Consider the following 19533-nt stretch of genomic DNA (forward strand, 5'->3'; position numbering starts at 1 on the left):
CTTTGCCCTTTGTGGACCTATATCTTCCTTTTCAGAGATTTTAGGAAACAAAATGAATTTTCTAAATCAGTTACCAAGGCTGTTAGATGGGAAAATTAATACTCAGTCTTAGGGAGGGAGTTTAAGATTTCTAGGATAGCATGGGGTGCTTGGAGCACGAGAGCTGAAAGTCTAACAGACCCTATATTGGTAATGTCTAGTCTGGAAACAAATAACATTTTAAGTATTTAAAACAGAAAGATGTCAATAAGGAGAACTGGCTACACAAGTGATGGAGGAACCAAGAAACCACTGGGGAACATGATGCAACTCAGACATTAACAACAGCAGAAAGTCACTTCTTTCCCCAGGTCATGTCAGTGGGAGGAAGTTGTCAGGACACAGGGACCAGGGACAGCAAAAGACAGTGGAACCACAGAGGAAAATTAGAGATGCAGCCAGGGATGTGTGTGTTAAGGAGAAATAGTCTGACTTTTCCCCCAGTCCCCCTCCAGTGCCCTCCAATGGCCAAATATGCTGGAAACCAGCTGATTCAGAGGCCTGGGAGTCACCTTCTATAATACAGACTAGAGCAGGGGGAAAAGAATGAATTGCATGAAGTGCCAATGGCACAGGCGCATGACAGACACAGAACTGCTCAATAGTTTCAACAGATAGAAGAGGAAAGACATGGAGGAGAGGTAGGGGCAGCAGAAGGGCCTATGAGTCTAAGACGGCGGGGGGAAATCAGACCCTAATTGTACTTACAGTTTGAACTAAAGCTGTAAGAGTTTCTCCCCCCTGACACACGCACCATACATAAGTTTTATCACTTGCTTCCATTCTCTAAGTTCTGGAAGCTGCTTTAAAGAGAGGAGCCTAGGGCCCCTGGCTGGGCTTCCAAATCTGCTTCTTCCCTTCTCTTTCAAGGTTGAATCAGCTCTGCTGTTTGACACCAGTCCTGGATACGCAGCAGTCTTTAACAGCCCTTTATTATGTATTGTCCATGAGCACGTAGACTCTGACGGCACTCAGAGTATCCACTATTATTGTGGCAGTGGAGAATGGCAGAACACACCCCAGGTGCAAATGGGTCAGAGGAAAAAGAGATGTAATGGTAAAGGTTGGAGTGATGTGCTTTGAAGATGGAGGGAGGGGCTATGAACCAAAGAACACAGGTAGCCTCTAGAAGATGGAAAGGGAAGAAAATGTATTCTCCCCAGAGCCTCTAGAAAGAGGGCAGCCCTGCTGACACCCTTAATTTTAGGTCTATAAGACCCATGTTAAGCTTCTGATCTCTAGAACCGTAAGATAATAAATTGTTTATTTAAGCCACTAAGTTGTGGTGACTTGTTATCATAAAAAGAAACTAATACAGAGGGCTTGTGACCAAGTCTCAAGACAACTAGCACACAGTCTGGTAATCAGTACGAAACCCATTTCCCATCAGGAGGGAGTGAATATGGCAGTTAAGAGCACGGACCTTGGAGGCAGATAGACCTGGATTCAAATCCTAGCTCTGCTATGTTATACAATATCTTAGAGCTTCATTTCCTCTTCCATAAAATGAGAGTATTAACACCCACTTTGCCCAGAGTGGTTGGGAAGGTGAAATAAAATATGCAGGTAAGTAATCGGCATAGCTCCTAGAATACAGGAAGGGCTCAGTAAATAGTAGTAGTAGTAATTTTTACTCTTACCACTATCTCTGCCATCACTGCTACTACTACTACTGTTATTGTCACTACCATTACTGCTAATACTACTATTGCTACCGCTCCTACTAGTACTACTGCTGACAACCACAACAAAAGCAGTATCTATGGCTGAAGAGCAGAGCTAGTGCCCCAGGAAGGATTACTAGAGATGGCAGCAGCAATGAGAGAGGATGAGATTAGAAAGGGTCAGAGGGTGGAAGTCACAACTTCAAACTGCTGTTTGAGACTAACAGGAATCTGAAGCCTGGTCTGAGTGCTCTTGACTGGGGAAGATAACATCTATATCCACCCACCCCAGATATGTGCTGGAGTGTTTGTGTCTGGGGGGGCAACCTCCTAGCTTGGAGACTTTGACTGAGAATCATGAGCCAAGGCCTTTCCATCTGTGCTTCTGTCTGGCCCACTGCCCTCAGTCCAGGCCTGGAGCTAGGGGAGTGCTGAAGGAATGCAGAGACATGACAGAGTCCAGAATTCAAGGCACTGATCCTCTGCTCTGGGAGACAAACCAGGACCCTGAACCCATTATACATTTATTTCCTTATGTTATTTTCCAGTTGAGAAAGGTCAGATAGTGAAAGAATGTGTGGGCAAGGTACAAGCAAACACCTCCTCATTATTTCTGTGATTCTCTCCCAAGGTCCTGCTATTGTTTAGGGGTCCTCCCTGCTTCTTTTCTTTGAATATGCAGAAAGGTGCCAGGTGCTCTTTTACTAAGACACTGGGTTTTGATAAGCAACTCATTAAATAATATGTTGTAGATAATATGTATTTTTAGCATGTAACACCATCTAATATGGTGGTTAAGAATCTTCCTTGGACAAGTTTCTTAACTTCTCTGAGCCTCAATTTCCTTATCTTTAAAATCATTGTAAATAACAGACACCTTCTAGAATTCTTGTAAGGGGAAATGAAATTACTAAATATGGTACTCAGCACAATGCCTCGATTTTAGCAATTACTGAGGAGATATTGATTATCTTATTGTTAGAATAGTTGTCATATTATCATTTTTGGAAAAAGCTGTAACTCAGGACCAGTGACCGTCAAGTCTAGGTACCAACTTGACTTTATTTCTTTATGTTGTCACAGCAGCTGAGACTGCATGCTTGGCGAGGGCTGGGAGGTCAGGCCCCATCCTCCTGCAGAGTTCGGCGGGGTGGGCAGCTGAAGATCTCCCAGATGGGTTCATCTAGGTACAGCTATAAGAGACAAGAAAGAGATGTTGACATGTTCCAGATGTGCTCCACAGCTGTTGTAGTGGCAATTGGTACTGTCTCTGTTACTAAACTGTAAAATATATGTATTTTTTATGTTATGAAATCATGATACTTCAGGTTCTCTCTAGCTCCTCAACAAGAAGCAAATTTCTCTCAGAGTACAAACAGGATACAGAGAATGAGTCAAATGATATTTGGCAAAGGCTTTGAATTCACGTCCCTAGAGCAACAACAATTGATGGGATGCAGTGAAACTAGCATTCTTTACTTCTTGTGGTAGTAAAATCACTATACCCTTTGTTGGTATCAAAGTGTTTATTTCCTTAGGCTGGGTAATTCCATCTCTGAGAATCTATCCGAAAGAAACAATCCACAAACTTAGAAAGAGCTGCATGCATATGTTTGTTCATTGTCTCATTGTGTAGAGGAGTGAAAAGATGGGAACACCCTAAATGTCAACCTAAAGGTGTAGCAATTGGGGGTTGGTTGAATGAATGACAGCATATCCATTTGGTGGAATACTATACAGCCATTGCTCGAGTATCATAAAGACCATGCAGCAGCACAGGAAAAGACTTCTGGTGATATATCAGGTGAAAATGCCAGACACAAAATGGTTTACTTATAACCATGTGAAAGACTCAATAGAAAAATAGATTGGAAAAAGTTACAAAGAGATATTGCTACTCCTTGTGATAGGATGATGGAGGAATTGAGGGTAACTTTTTTTGTATATGCTCCAAATTTTTAATTTTGTAGTTAAATAACTTGTGCAGCAGGCAGAATGATGAACCCTCAAAGATCTCCATGTCCTAATCCCTGGAGCCTGTGCACATATTATCTTACATAGCAAAAGGGACTCTGTAAGTATAAATTAAGGATTTTGAGTTGGGGAGATTATCCCAGATTATTCAGATGGGCCCATTGTAATCACAAAGGTCCTTACAAAAAGGAGGCAGGAGGATCAGGGTCAGAGAAAGTTAAGAAAACACTATACTGCTATTTTTGAAGATGGTGGAAGGGGGCCATGAGCCAAGAAGTTTGGGTAACCTCTCAAAACAGGAAAAAGCAAGGGAACAGATCCTCCCCCAGAGCCCCCAGAAGGAACATAGGCCTGTCAACATCTCGATTTTAGCCTAAACTTCTGACCTCTAAAATTATGAGATAATAAGTATGTTATTTTAAGCCACTACATTCATGGTAATTTGCTACAGCAGCAATAGGATATGAATATAATATATATAATAAAATTGAAATGAATAATATGCATAATAAAGATTAGTTTTCTAAAGTGCCAGCTGTTACAACAGTGTATTACCAAATACAGTGGAATAATTATATATTTTCTTTATATGTATGCCCATGAAATTTTTCCTTTGAATGAGAAAGGGGATTAATTTGTAATATTGGCCGTGGAGGAGGCAGAACTGAGTTTGTACCTCAGCCCCTCAGTTGTGTGACCTCGGGCAAGTTCCTAAAAAACTTATCTGATCTAATCTACATACATGTGGCATCTGAAATATGATCATTCTCAGCTGCAGTGGGCACCAAGAGGCAAGACTGCTTTTTTTCTTCAATAATTTTTTTAAATTATAAAAACTATATACTATTACAAACAGAGTAGAAAATATAGAGGAAAACTCTCATAATTCCTTCACCCTAACACAATTGTGCATTTCCTTCCAATCTTTTTTCATATACACATTGTGTTAGTCAAAACTCTTGGTCGCAAGTAACCAAAACACAACTCAAAGTAGCTTAAGTAAAAAAGGAAATTGGGCCTTTTCCTGTGGGAGCCGCTGGGTTCAGAGTAGCGTGGCCTTCACCTCTCCCCACCGTGGCGTGTACTCGTCCACTGATATCGGTGTACTCTGAAACGGGGGAATCATCTGGCAAAAATGTCACTTTGCCTCCTGCGTTCAAGGCTCCCATTTGACCAGATATTGTGAACTTTGTTCACACCAGCTTGTGCAAAAACAATAGGCAGCCCTATGCTGTCAGTGAATTAGCAGGTCATCAAACCAGCGCTGAGTCGTGGGGTACTGGCAGAGCCGTGGTTCAAATTCCCAGAGTTTGAGACTGTGGGACTCATCGTTCTGGCCACGGAGCTTTTGGCAATATGAGCCATGGGGTCCACATGTTTGCACCAACCAAAATCGGGCACCATTGGCACTGCAGAGTGACCACAACATCGAAGCGATATGCCATATGCTCTGTCCTGGCTGCCTTGGCTTTATCAGCACTGGTCATGTCTACAAGTCATCGTACTGAGGAAGTTCCTGAACTTCCTATGGTAGATAACGATAGAGTTGAAGGCTACAAGAAGATCAGGGAGGCTGTTTTGCTTCTTAAGAAACTTAAGGCCTGGAACGATATTTAAAAAGTTCTATGCTTCTCAGTGGATCAGAGCTGGCAAGGACAAAGCGAGAAACCATCGTATCCAGAACAGGGGACCTTGCATCATCTATGAGGACAATGGCATCATCAAAGCCTTCAGAAATATTCCTGGAATTACTGTGCGTAATGTAAGCAAAATGAACATTTTGAAACTTGCTCCTGGTGGGCACATGGGCCGTTTTTGCATTTGGACTGAAAGTGCTTTCCGCAAATTAGATGATCTGTATGGCACGTGGCGTTAAGATGCCTCTCTCAAGAGTAGCTACAACCTTCCCATGCACAAGATGCTCAGTACAGACCTTAGCAGAATCTTGAAAAGCCCAAAGATCCAAAGAGCCCTCCGAACACCACGCAGGAAGATTGATTGCACAGTCCTAAAGAAGATCCACTGAAAAACCTGAGAATCATGTTGAAGCTAAACCTGTGTGCAAAGACCATGCACCGGAACACCATCCTTCGTCAGGCCAAGAACCACAAGCTCCGGGTAAATAAAGCAGCAGCAGTACTACAGGCCAAATCAGATGAGAAGAAGGGGGTTCCAGGCAAGAAGCTTGTGGCAGGAAAGAAAGGAAAGAAGGCTGTTCGTGTTATGAAGCAGAAGAAGCCTTCGATGGGAAAAAAGGCTGCAACTACCAAGAAACCAGCGGCTGAGAAGAAGCCTGCCGAAAAGAAAACAACACAGGAGAAAAGGAGCCTGAGGCATAAACTGAAATTAGTTTATTCTGTAAAGGTCAAATCACTTTGGACAGCTAATTTTGAATAAAAACCTAATCAAAGGAAAAAAAAAAGAAAATTTGTTAGTTCGATAACTTGGAAAGTCACTGGCTTTTAGAATAGCTAGATTCATGTGCTCAAATAAAGTTTTTAGGGTTCTGTGTGTCTCTCTATACCCTGGCTCTGCTTTCTTCTGTATGGTTTTAATGTCTAAGGGGCTTTCTTTATATGGTGGAAAGAATGGCCAACAGCACAGTGAGGCTTCTGTAGTCCTTACAGGTCTTGATCCCAGAGGAAGACAAAGTATCCATATACCAAATATCATACTGTGACTCTTATTGGCCCTCCATGGGTCATATGTTCGCCCCTTGGACAAACCAGTGTGGATAAGGGATAGGGGATATTCTGATTGTCTGGGCTTGTGTCACATGACCACTCCTGCAAGCAGGGATTGGGAGAAAGAGTGCGATTACCATACAACCAGAGGAAGGATGGTTCCTTTAATGTACAAGAGGTGTAGGGTATGCAAAACCAAGAGCCAACCTCTATCCATATTACATCGTGAATAATTTGTATATTTATTCCACAGTCTTCATAATTATCATGTTAATGGATTTAGGATTGCAGCATACCACAGTTTGCCTAACGCTTGTTAAACATTGTAAGCTACTTGGATTGCTATAAAAATTCTTCAATCATAAATAATGTTGTAATGAATATTTTTGTGTATATAGTTTATATATATATATAGTTTACATTATTTCTGTAAAACAGATTTTCAGAAGAGGGGATGCTGGATTAAAGGTGAGAACGATTCATTTTGGCAAATTGTTATCTAGGAGGGCTGCACAAACGTACAGGGAGTAGCCTGCTGCTGAGGCTGAGAGGTAGAGTTGTGCTCAACTCTCTGGCCTTGCAAACTGAGGTAGGTCGAAAAGATACCACAAACTGGTGTGCCCTGAGGCCATGACCAAAACAACAAACAGGAAACACACTAACCTTGCTTAAAACTGAGATTAAATGCAAACTCATTGTAGTTAGGGAAATGTATATTAGAACAGTGAGATACCATCTTTCACCCATCAGACTGGTAAAACTGGAAAACACTGATAACATGCAGTGAATGTGATACTAGAAGAAGAGGCACCCTCATAATCAGCTGATAGAAATGGGAGTCATTACAAACTTTTGGGAAAGTAATCTGGCCATATGGATTAAAATTGATCTGAGAACACTTCCATTGCATCGCATAATTCCCACTGCTTTTGTGGTGAGAACATTTTAGATCTACTCTCAGCAGCTTTCGAGCACATGTACAGTTATATACAGTCAAATATACAATATAGTTACTATAGTCACCATGCTGTACATTAGATCCCTGGAATTTATTCATCTTTTAACTGTAAATTTTTACTCTTTGACCAAGATCTCTCCGTTTCTCCCACCTTAATGCTTAGAAATCACCATTCTACTCTTTTTATGAGTTAGGCTTTTTTAGATTCAACGTATAAGTGACATCATGTAGTATTTGTCTTTCCCTGTCTGACTTATTTCACTTAGCATAATGCCTTTAAATTCTATCCATGTTGTTGTGAATGTCAGGATTTCCTTCTTTCTCATGGCTAAATAATCAACACATTATATACCTTAAACTTACACTATTTTGTATGTCAATTACATCTCAATAAAGCTGGAGACAGTTGATCTGAGAATCCATTTTTGTGAATCTGTCATACAAAAAGGTCTGTTTCTAGGTGGTGTCAATTCTTCTTTCTTACAAGTTATAACTCCCTGCTTGAGCTAGATCCATCATCATGTGTCTTTGGCTTTATCTCAAGGAGGTACTATACCCATTTTTGTCTTAAACAACAACTAAGTATTTGATATGTACTGTGGCAGAGGCAACTATCTCCAGTAGCTAGTTTTCCTTCTTCTTTTTAGTGATAAATTTCACAGAGCCTATGACCACCATTAGAGATCACATAACCCAGCCTCCCTTATAGCTATGTGTTGCCATATGAATAAGTTCTGGCTAATAAGAGATGAATGGAAGGGATGTCTGTAAACTTCAGAGACAGAACAATCAGATTTGTTCATCTGGAAACTCTGGCCTTTGAGAGATACCTATGAATGTCTGCTGTTCTCTTGAGCTGAGATAGAATTGGGAGCCACAGATGGCTGCTTTCTGCCATCGGAAAGGAGAAACAAGGGATGGTTTGCAGAGAAAGGAGAATGGAGCAGATGCAAAACAAGAGGCAGGGCGGGGGTTCTGTGATGATGTCTGAGTGTGCTCCGAGTAGTTTGTCTCAGTCCTGGCTCGCATTCTTCATGAGTGAGGCCACACTACTCTTATCCTTGGGTTCTTTTAATAGACTCCCCATTTTCCTTCAGCTAATTTGAATGATTTTTCTGGTATTTGCAAGAGAAGGGGACTTCATAAATATAGAGTCCTCCAAAATAACCACATCTTTTGTATATGATAGCCAATAAGGTGTGGCAGGAAAATTTATTGGGTTGTTGTATTTTGCTTTTGCTGTCATGGAAGAATTAGAAAGAATAACAGACTTTTTTTTTTTTTTTTTTTAAATTTTCCTCCTATTCTGAGAAGGTAGACAGGCTTTGGGTTCCCTGACTCAGAGGAAGTTTGGGCTATGGGGCTGAGAGAAGTTACCTAAGGCAGTCTGCTGTCTTAGGTTTGGTTTCCAAAAGTTTGAGTTCCTTGGAGAGATTATTCTGGAGGAAGGAAGACAGTTAAGTGTTCTGGGATGGGGGGAGGGAGGAGTATAGGTAGAAGCAGAGAGAGTGAAGGGAGAGTCCTTGAGATAGAAGAGAGATAAAAGACTGTAGTTTCTGTGACTTTAGGGAAACTGTACCCTAACCTGCTAGTCCCAGGGAGATGATACATACAGAAAAACTAAATCCTAGCCTTCCATGCCTGATTGTCACTTCCTGACAATAAAACTTTATTAAAACAGGGAAATTTGACAGATTTGGCTCACAGGCCAGAGTTTGCTAACTATGAATTAGAAACTCTTGAATTAAAATATCATCGTTTAACAACTCTCAGTGAATTAATAGATATGGGCATTAAGCATCAGTGGATGTCGACATTATAAAAAGGGAGATAACCAGGTATTGTGTGTCTTCTATGGTCTTGCCAAACACTGCTTATAGGCTTGCCAAAGGGACCAAATCTGAGTCTAATCCAGTCTCTGGATGCAGCTACATATTTGCAGGAAATATAGGGGACAGAGAAACATGTTGAACTCCACCGAGAGCATGTGGTCAGGAATATCTAAACTGTGGGAAGCTGCACAAGTCAAAGGGATTCTTCAACAGATTGGGTGAAATAAGGAGATCGAGGGGGAGATATAGGTTGAAAGAGATTTAGGGATGTATCAGCTTGCAGAAGAATGGACAGGACTAAACTCCGCTTCAGGGATGCACATTTAGGTGATTATTATAAAAGTCAGGATCTGGGAAGGGTTGTGATTGGGAAAGGGCCTATGCATGGGGCTTCACGGGTGGGTGGCAAGGTTCTAGGTAGCTTTCCTGTAAACATATTTGCTGCAAGCATGTCTGCTGAAAACATTTTTGCCACATAACTAATTGGCAGTAAGGCAATTTTGCCATAAATGACAAAAGAACAGAAATTAAAAGAGAGACATTAAAAAGGACATAAACAGGAAAAAGGTAATAACAAAATTAAAAAGACTTTATTGAGAAAAATGAAAATACATTGTCTTCAATGTCTTTTGTTCATAACATTAAACATTTTTTATTGCTTGTTTGTTTGTCTCTTTTGGCATCACAACTTTTTTCTTTTCCACTAAAATTTCATCCTTCATTAAGAGAGGTATCAGTTTCCAATTAAAGAATCAATAATTAATGCTCTCAAAAACCTTTGTGAATTAGTAGCTGCCTCTTCTGTATTTGCCATAGCTTGGTAAACTTTTGGTTTTGATGGGTGAGAAGGATGACTGTGCTCACAGAATAATTTGCGAATTGATATAATCGCTTTTCTAGGTAGCACACATCCTGGCTTCATTTGTAGTTGTTATGATCCACTATTTTAAGGCCACTACATCTACTCCTCATTATGAGGGCTAAGATTTATATAATATAAAAATGGGAGTACTAGAACCTCTTTGTCAATGGAGAAATGAAATCAAAATGAAAAAAATACATTAAGTCTGCTGAAAGTAGCCAAACTGTCAATCATTTATTTTTCTTTACTACAAATTGTCTATGGCCAATTAGTTCACATGGTGAAAATGCTTGCCCAAACATGCTTACTGCAAAGATGTCTACAAGGAAACCGATGTGGAGTGGCAAGGTTCTATTTCTTCATCTAGTGGTGGTGACAAAGATGTTCACCTTATATTGAGATATGCATCCATTCAGGATATATATATATATATTTTGTCATTGTCTTTTACTTTGTGGTTTAAAAAAAGAGTTCTAAAGACAACATAAGCCTGGAGCTGCTAGGTGCCATGACACCTTCTATATGTGGAGAGCTGCTTTGGGAATGAGCCAACCCAGAGAAATGCAGGTCCTAGACATAGAATGTGAGACACAGAATCCATGATGACCTTGTTTGATTACCTGTATCCAACCATTCCTGAAGTTTGACTTACCCATGGAATCTGCAGTTACATGAATAAAGTCCCTTTTTATTTACATTGTTGGGTTGTAACTGAAAGAGTCTGTCTACATATCTACATATCTATAGATCCTCAAAAGGCTGGTGACTATTTCTAAAGAAACTGGTTTTGTCGGATTTTTGGTGATTGCTTCTGCAGTAACTCATATTCACTGCCACACACAGGCAAACCTGTTCTTTCTCATTCTCTCTATGCTCTCTGAAGATTTATCCCATATTTTTCAGTGGTAGGGTCCATTCTTATTCACTGAGGTATGGTTCATTCTGTTCTGACCTTGTCTGTGGGTCAGCAGAACTCACTGAGGAGAAGGGAAGGAATGTTCTGCCAAAGGCAGATAAAAATCTTGTCACCTGGAACAGTTGGCACATTTGTTGGGTTAATGTGAGGCTTAGGGGAAGTAAAGGACAGTCATGTCTTTTAGGTATCATTCATTCATTTATTCATTCCATATTCATTGATTTCCAGGCACTGAACATGATAGCCCCGGGCTCAGCATTCAGGAAACTCACAGCTGGCGTTGCAAGAGTAGGGTGAAGAGCTATGAGGCACAACCGGGGGAATTCTCAAAGGCCTACTTGTCTTTGGTCTGATTCGTCCCCCTCTTCCAGGTTCTGAAATTTCCATCACTTGGGTTATTTCTTAATACTGTTGCAATACGTGCAGAAAATCCAATTTAGAATGCGAAAATGTATTAACTAAAGGGATAAGCACACTTTAAGACAAAATTTTACTATGGTGAAGACTAGGAGAGGACAGATATATTTTGATGAGAAGACAATCTTTGGGAAGAGTCTGTAGCCCTAGGCAGCCAAGAGGTATTGTCTAAGGTTACAGAGGAAAATGACCATGGGAGAAAGGGTAGGGGACAGAAGTTGAGAAGTAACTATTATTTCATCAGTTTCCTCCCGTTTCAGTAGTACCCCCATGCCTTAAATCTCTCTCTTTCTGGTAAGGAAGTGGGACTTATTTTGTATTCAAAGCTTTGAAGTCGGACAGACCTGTGATCGAATGCCAGCCTTGCAATTTTCCAGCTGGTGACCTCCACCAAGTCACTTCTAAACAGTCAGCCTCAGAGCTTTTATATGTATAAAGCAGAGAAAATAGTCACCTTACTGAATGGTGGGGGAAGGGAGTAAAAGATATTACTGAATATAAAGAGCACAGCACAGAGCCCAAGCACACTGGTTTTTCTCAGCGAATGTTAGTTCCTGTCCTTGGTTAAATAATACCAGTGGTTTGACAGCATTCAGGTCAGAATTAAAAAACTTCAAATGGTTCTTTAGATCATCCACTCTACCGATGGCAATTTGGGGGGAAGTTCTATCATTTTTAAAAGAAATAAAGAAAGACCTATGCCAATCTCATTCAGTTGACATTCCACAATTACATATCTTAATATTCTACTTTCTCTTTATTTTGTAGTATTTCTCTTCCTGGCCTAGTTTAGCCCCTATTAGGTCAGACCCTAACTAACTCCCTTTATGTCAGAGACAAGGAGTCATAGAGTTCTTCCCTTCCATTTGTTTTTGTTTTCTCAAAGTATCAGCTTCTGGTATCTGAAGCAATCAGGAAATGAGGGCGTTTCCTTTTCTGGGCACCAGATAATTAAAAATAATGATGTATTGAGTGCTGGCTGTGTGCCAAGCAAAAGGGCTCTGCATTTTACAAGGTTTCTTTAATCTTTACAATAACCCTAGGAGTGGAGATTATCTCAGCTTTAGAGTCCTATAGGGATTTTTTTTTAAGGACTACATGAAATGTTTGAAAAGTGCTCAGGACATCTAGACTTAATAGATATTAGCTGTCATGATTACTATTATTTTTCAGTAAAGAACTAGAGGCTCAGTTTGGTTAAGATACTACCTAAAATCTCCCAGCTAGAAGGCTAAGAAGGATCCCAGGTCTTGTGGTCCTTAGTAAAGTCAATGTGAGAGATCCACTGTTTCACAACATCTTGATTGAGATGATAAAAAAATCAACTTGAACAATGACAAAAATTTCAACCCCATTTTAACCTGATTGTCCAGTGAATGTTCACCATAATTTTGGGCCAGCGCATCCTCCTTCCCCCACCACCTTGCTGATATGCTCTTTGTACAGATACAACTTCAGTCCTTACCGACTCCCAGAGCACAGCCTCACAAGACTGACTGCTTTTCCAGGCCTCTCTACCACTTTTTCTTATACTGTTAGTGAGTATTGTGGTGTACATCTATGATATGCCTTGCCCTTCCCTTTGGCCCCCAGGGATTGTTCTAGGGGTGGGCACTGATCCAAGCCTGACCAATCAGCACTTTTTCCCTCAGGATTTTTAAAACTTGAATTAAGAGTATTAGTCCTAGTGGTGGAAATACTAAGATGTAAAACTTGGAGGTGTCATATTTCCAGACATGTGAAGAAAGCCAGTCTTGAGAGAAACTGAAGCCAAAGCAGCAAGGGAAGCAAAGAAGCAAGAGAGTTCTGGCGATGCTAAAGTTTCCGCTTCCAGAAGTTCCTGAAGCCTCAGTTCATTATCCTTCCCACCTCTCTTAGTTGGACTGTTCAATCTTCTTTTGGTTTTCTTGGGCTAATTCTTCTCCTTTATTTTTGCCCAAGCGAATTCAGTTGGATTTCTGTCACTGGTAACCAAGAGTCCTGGATAACAAAAGCACCATATAGCCACAAGTAAACTGGACTGCCTGATCCTGAGCACACTTTCACTTATGCTCTCTTGTTCTTATGCCTAAAATGTTTCCTATTCCCACATGTCCAAAACTAACCAATTAATCTTAAAGACCCATTTCTCATGAACTATCTTTGATCTAACTTGCTAGAATTTAACTATCCCTTTGCTAAGCTCCCAGTCCTTTAAAAGAGGGAAAGTTATTGTACTTAGAACTTTCAAATTTGTGTTATAATTATTTATATATACACCCTCCTTACTATATTCTTTCTAGAACAAAGATTTGCCTTGTTCATCTTGTTCCCACTGTGCTGTCAGTGTCTGGCATGGATAGCACCATATAAATGTTAGTTCCCTTTTTTTCCTCTTCTCCTCACTGTAGGCACACTTTTTCCCTGGAGCTTCATTTTCTTTCTCTAGCATCGACATTCCATTCCCTCCTGCTCAGTGAGAAAATGTTCATCTGTGTCTGCCCCAGGCAGTTGTGTTTTGATGAAACAACACTAACAAACTGTTGTAAAAATAATTTATTTAAAGATGGTTATTTTATTGCAGGCTTAAGTAACTAGTAAGGGAATTTGTTAATACTGTTTAGATGGTAGGTTGTCTGGTGTGATATTTTACTTAGAATATGCATTTCAAGTGTTTGAATTTCAAACGGATAAGGTTTGTATTCAGCAAGAAGGGACTCCATTTTCAAAAGAACTATCTGCCAATCTTGTGTTCCCATTTTTACTATCCCTGTTTCCCTTCAAAACTTCGGCAGATCAATTACTTGTCATCAAGAAAAGAGGCAATGTGTGTGTTCTCATATGTAGATACATGTAACAAAAATTCTAGGCAACTTTTGTGGCTTGGAGGTTAGTGTTTTGAGCATAACATATCATCAGAATATGTAACTTTTTATATTCACCATCAGTTCCTCTCTCAAATTTTACCACCTGGATGAATTTCTCTCTGTCCAGTAATCTCTTCTGTTTTCTGAGTTCTAGGAATATATATGTGTGTGTGTGTGTGTGTGTGTGTGTGTGTGTGTGTGTGTGTGTGTGTGTATGTGTATATATATATATGTGTGTATGTATACATATATATATACACACCCATATACATATATGTATATGTATATATGTGTATATATATTGCACCTTTTTTAAGATTGTATCATACTGCTTTTTATTGACAGCTTTTTGTGTGTGTGTGTGTGTGTAAGTCTTTGTCTTCCAGAAGAATGTTGATTCTTGGATTTGGTCAATCTCAGATTTAACCTGCACCCAGAGAAAACTGTAATGGTTACATTCTGATTAAAGTTGATATATTCCAGGGGACCTACTAAAATATCTATCATACATTTATAAATATCGAGTTACAATAAACTTCTTGCCCTTCCTTTATATCCCACTTCTCTGGAGGAGCAGTAAGGCAGAGTAAACAAGTTTCAGAAGTTGGGCACGGGGAAGCGGGGGAGGGGAAAAAAAAGGTTGGGTACCTAACTTTACAATTTTGCTCATTCAACCAATGAAAAATATAGGGGGATAGAATCCACATTGTTGGTTATTTAGCTACCTCTTCATGGATCTTTATCTCCATCTCTAGTTTTCAGGACCCTAGAGGGCACGGACCTACTTTGTACAGCTTACAGTTCTAACATAATGTTTTACATATAGTAGGTGCTAATAAATGTGAGAAATGATTGAATGATATATATGTTCTCTTGGAGTTTCTTTGTGGGAAACATGATTAAAAATAGAGTGCTAATAGCTATCTCAAAGTCTTTTTGTAAAAAAGTGGATATAAATAAACATAAACAAAAATAAAGCATTGTTATCACATTTTGGAAATGCCTTTTGGCCTCTGGCTTGCAATTTTCCCTGGATCAGAAAGACTAGCTGAAGGGAACTATTGGGGACCAGAATGTGAGATGGAATGCATTCTCTTTTTCTGGTGTTCAGACACAAGCTGTAAGAACAAAATGTTTCTAATTAAGAGACCACTGATTTTTCCCTCCATTAATCCCATTTTTCTTCAAAGCTAATGGTTGTATATAATGACTCCACATCAAAGACTCTTTTCTAATGGTTTAGGAGATGTGAGTTTTATTTGAACAAAGCAGAATTCACAACCCACAACAGAGCAATTTGTTGAAGTTATTTTGGAGTTGATTTATGAATCACTCTTCATGAAATGGGCTGGATTCTCATTATGTGTGCTCTCCTTCTAAACCTCCTTCTCCAAGAAGCATTTCAGCTTGCTCCATACTTCTCCCCATACCTTCTCACTTGCACTCTCTTCACATAGTATTATAATTATTTATTCTCTTCCCTATCTCCTTCCATTAGGCCATAAGCTCCTTAAGGACAGGTATTAAAGTTTGCTCAACTTAGAATATTCAGTGCCTTGCACAAGTGCCTGGTTTATGATAGGCATTCAACAAAATCTGTTAAATGAATGAATGATAATGCCTTACATTTATATAGTGGCTTTAGGCTTGCAAAGTACTTTCCTATGTTATTTGACTTCTACCATACTCTGAGGCAGGCAGGAAACCCATCATCAACCTTATTTACAGATGTGAGAAGAGGCTCAGAAAGGCTGTGTAGCCTGAGGGCAAATAGGCTGCCATTTAGGGAGACAAGGTTCTCAAGACTGGATTCCTGCTCTAGAGCCCTTTTCTGAACAAAGGAGTTATCTGTTTTTGGAGCCAAGTGCCAAAGGGAAAACAAATTTATTTCCCCAAATTTTTTAAACTTCTCTTCTGCTCTGCCTTTACTCATCTGTTGGAACCTTTCAATTCTGACTTAGCCCTAATTTTTATTTAGGAGGCATACATTTCCTATATGCAGATGAAGATGAAGAATATATATCCTTCTGTTGATTCTCCAGTTCCTCTGCCTGGGACCTCCTGGTTGAGGTGTGGGATTGTGAAATATGTGGCTGAGATGGGGGTTATGTCTATTTGTGAGGAAAGATGGAGCTGACTGGTGTAGCCAAAGTGTGCTACTCAGAGGACTATCAGGGCAAGGGCCTGTGATGCTGAGGCCTTGGCCTTGCGTTCCCTCTATCTCCCCTTCTCATCTCCAACATTTTTCTCCAGGGGAAATCTAGATAAAATAAACTGGTAGAGTTGAGAGAATGCCACTGACAATGAGACTCCAGCACACATAGATTTAGGTTTTATGGGAGGAGTGGAGTGGTCAAGGTGACGGTGGAAAGTAATCAGGCTTACTTGCTGCCATTAACTATATTTGATAATTGTATGGCATTGGACTCAATTGTATTCAATTCTCCTTTCCATACAGCCCTAAAGGTGGAAGCTATGGAGAGAGCAAAGGAGGTAATCTCTCAATTGGCCTTTAAAATAAGCAGAGTCCTTTTCTTGAAAGAGAAAAGACAAAAGCAGTACAGTTTTACGAATCCAAGAAAAATGGAATGTCATGGGACACTTGTGAGTGGCACAGATACCTACGTCATTAGCAAGTTAAAAGAATGATGGGGAGCTTGTGGGCTTTGTCTCAGCCTCACACATAATACCCAGATCTAAAGCGCTAGCAACGACATCACTCCACATACACCCACTCCCTCGCATTTAGTTTGCCAGAAAGAAAGAGAACAAACACACTCTATAAGCAGAAACTTAAGTTACCCACAATAAGGCCTACCATTTAATAGTTGGTACATCAGAGGTTTTACATATATTTTACTCCTCACAAGAACCCTGTGACAATAAGAACTGACATTTTAAGTTGACTGATAAGGAATTGAGTTTCAGAGAGGTCAAGCAACTTTCTCAAGGTCATACACCTAGTAAATGGGATTCCAGAATTCTCACCTGACAGTGAAACAAGTTATTTGATAGTCAAATAACTCCTGGGCTAAACTGCTTCATATATATTCAATTTAAGCAGGGACAAGCACTCTCTCTTCTGCCTCTGCTATAATTTTTTGCACGAGTGACACATACATGGCTTGTTTGTTGTGTATTCCTCTTACGCCCCAATTAGATTGTGAACTTTTTGAGGGCAGAGGCTGGTTCCATGTCTTCAGTTAGTTACACATAACTGGTGCTCAGTAGAATTTCAACGAAGGATACCGGGAAGGTAGCTAGAAATGTGGGGGCCTACGAGTAAGAACAGGTAAAGAAGGAAGATGGAATATTCACTAAACAATTTAATGAGTACCTGGACCGGTGTTAGGTGTTGAAGATACAGTGATGACAAAGCCATTTAGTGTCCTTCACAGGACATTATTGTAGAGGTCGGAGTTATGATCAAGGATGTAAGTTACTCCAAGGACAATCTACCTTCGTGTTCCTCAGCGCTAAAGAAAACCGAGGAGTCGTAAGCCCCAGCATCTGCAGGATTCTGGTAGTCCTGCAGCGCAAAGATGTGAATAATAATATATCAGTAGGTCAAGTGAACTGCTTTCAAGTGATTGAACTTGACCCGCCAGAGGTGTAGGGCCTGGTGTGATGGGAGATAAACTGTACAGAGCACGGGGTGCGCGTCGGAGATAAAGGGGTGTGGCCGACTGGGTCTTGCCGTCAGCCTTTCAACGTGTCGGTTCCTTCAGCAGCAGCAGGACGCCGGTCGGTAGGGTCTTACCCGCCCACTACGAGGAAAACCCGGCGCGCTGGCTGGTCTCCCACGCCTCACTGTCCTTTGTGAAACGCCTCCAATTGTGCCTCATAGACAGAGTCCGGTCCTCGCGGGATCCGGACTCCGCAAGAGCTGAAAGGTGAGGGCTGCACACGGACAGGGTGTCCAAAGAACGTAGGTGTCCCCCTCCTCAGTTAAATACCTTTCACTTTCCCTCCTCCCACAACCTCGCCCTGGCTCTCCTCCCCCAGCCGCTTTTGCCTCCCGCGCCGGGCCTGGTGGGAGGGGCAAGGGTTCCGACTACGCGAGAGTTCCGCTCAAATCTCGCGAGACTCGCCTGCCGCCGCTGCCGCCGCCTCTTACGTCTTTCCCTTTGACAAGTCGCCGCTGCTGCAGCAAAAATAAAGGACGCGGCCACCGCAGCCACTGCCGAGAGGGGCTCGGGTCGCAGGAGCCGCGCCCCACCCCCTTCAGCTTCGGAGCCACTTACGGTAACGCCTCCTCTTCTATCTTAGCCGCCTCTGCGTGCGCCTTGCCGGACGGGCAAGGCCGGCCGGGGCCGTTCCGGGGTCGCCGCGGAGTGGGGCCGTCGGGGTCCCGGGTGGAAGGCAGCGAAGGCCCGAGGGACTCCTTTCGGCTTGGCGAGGCCCCGTGGCCCTAGGGGCCTCCAGCCACCTAGGCGCATACAGAGCCACGTTAGAAGCCAGCCGCCGGCCCGAGAGGGCAGAGGGACCCGCCCCTTCGGCGGCTTGGTGTACCTGTCCTTCAGCCCTTGGGGTCGCATCTCTGACCTTCTCCCCCACCCCTTTATCCACTAACGAGCGCCCCTCCCCCGGCCAGGTCTGGGGCCGGGAGTCGGCGGCCCGACTCTTTCCGGATCCGAGGAGGGCTGAGACCTCGCTGTCCCCCGTGGCTGGCCACCTTTTGATGGGGTGGAGGTTGGGACCGAGGTGTCTTTCTCTTTTCCTCTGCATTGGGGCGGGGGCAACTCATTATCTGGTGAATCCCTTTCCAACTCTCTCCCCTTGATAAAATAATTTATAGCCTTTGCTACCAGAAGGAGAGACGAGATACATTGTTTAGTCTTTGGAGTGAGAGGAGGATGATGAGGACAGTTGCTGTCCCAGAGAACATGGTGAAACCTTTCCTGTGATGGGTAGCAGGTTCATGGGAGACACGAGGAGGACAGGAGCTGGTACCACCTCTCCCAGGAGGTTATGTAAAAGCCATGCTATCCATCCTACAGAGCTGTGAAACCAGGGACAGATTTGTCTTAATTTTAAAATAATGTCTGTAATATTGTAGAAAATATAGATAATCAGAATAACAGGAATACCAAATCTGAACAAACTAACTCGTCCTTGTAATTCCATTTTCAGAGAGCATTTCATGGTTAACATTTTCGTGTATTTCCTAACAGACACTTAATTTTTTCAGATAGAACTTGGCTTATCTTTGATTGGAACTTCTCTATTCTATGTATGTTCCAAAAATGATTTGTTTTATTTGAGTCATTTCTTTGGCTTGCTTGATTAGAATGGTTACTCGTTCCTTATCACTGGCTGTACTCTGTCATCACTATCTTTT

At 41.5% G+C, this 19533-nt stretch overlaps 1 protein-coding gene and 1 pseudogene across 16 annotated transcripts in view; both read left to right on the forward strand.

Annotated features, from left to right (window-relative positions):
• LOC120604343 (60S ribosomal protein L4-like) overlaps positions 1-18607 on the forward strand; it is a 26283-nt pseudogene extending 7676 nt beyond the window's left edge.
• Positions 17969-19533, forward strand: part of HERC1 (HECT and RLD domain containing E3 ubiquitin protein ligase family member 1) — a 163095-nt gene continuing 161530 nt past the window's right edge. For 14 of the 16 annotated variants that reach the window (XM_039865346.1, XM_039865356.1, XM_039865352.1 and 11 more), the window contains exon 1: positions 18286-18437. The gene's annotated coding sequence lies outside the window, so the exon portion shown is untranslated. Of the gene's footprint in view, positions 18086-18285; positions 18438-19533 lie in introns of those variants that run through there. The other 2 variants (XM_039865348.1, XM_039865347.1) reach the window with 2 other exon arrangements.

This window comes from Pteropus medius, unplaced genomic scaffold, assembly GCF_902729225.1.
Source record: "Pteropus medius unplaced genomic scaffold, Ma_sr-lr_union100, whole genome shotgun sequence".
In the NCBI taxonomy this organism is placed as follows: Eukaryota; Metazoa; Chordata; class Mammalia; order Chiroptera; family Pteropodidae; genus Pteropus; species Pteropus medius.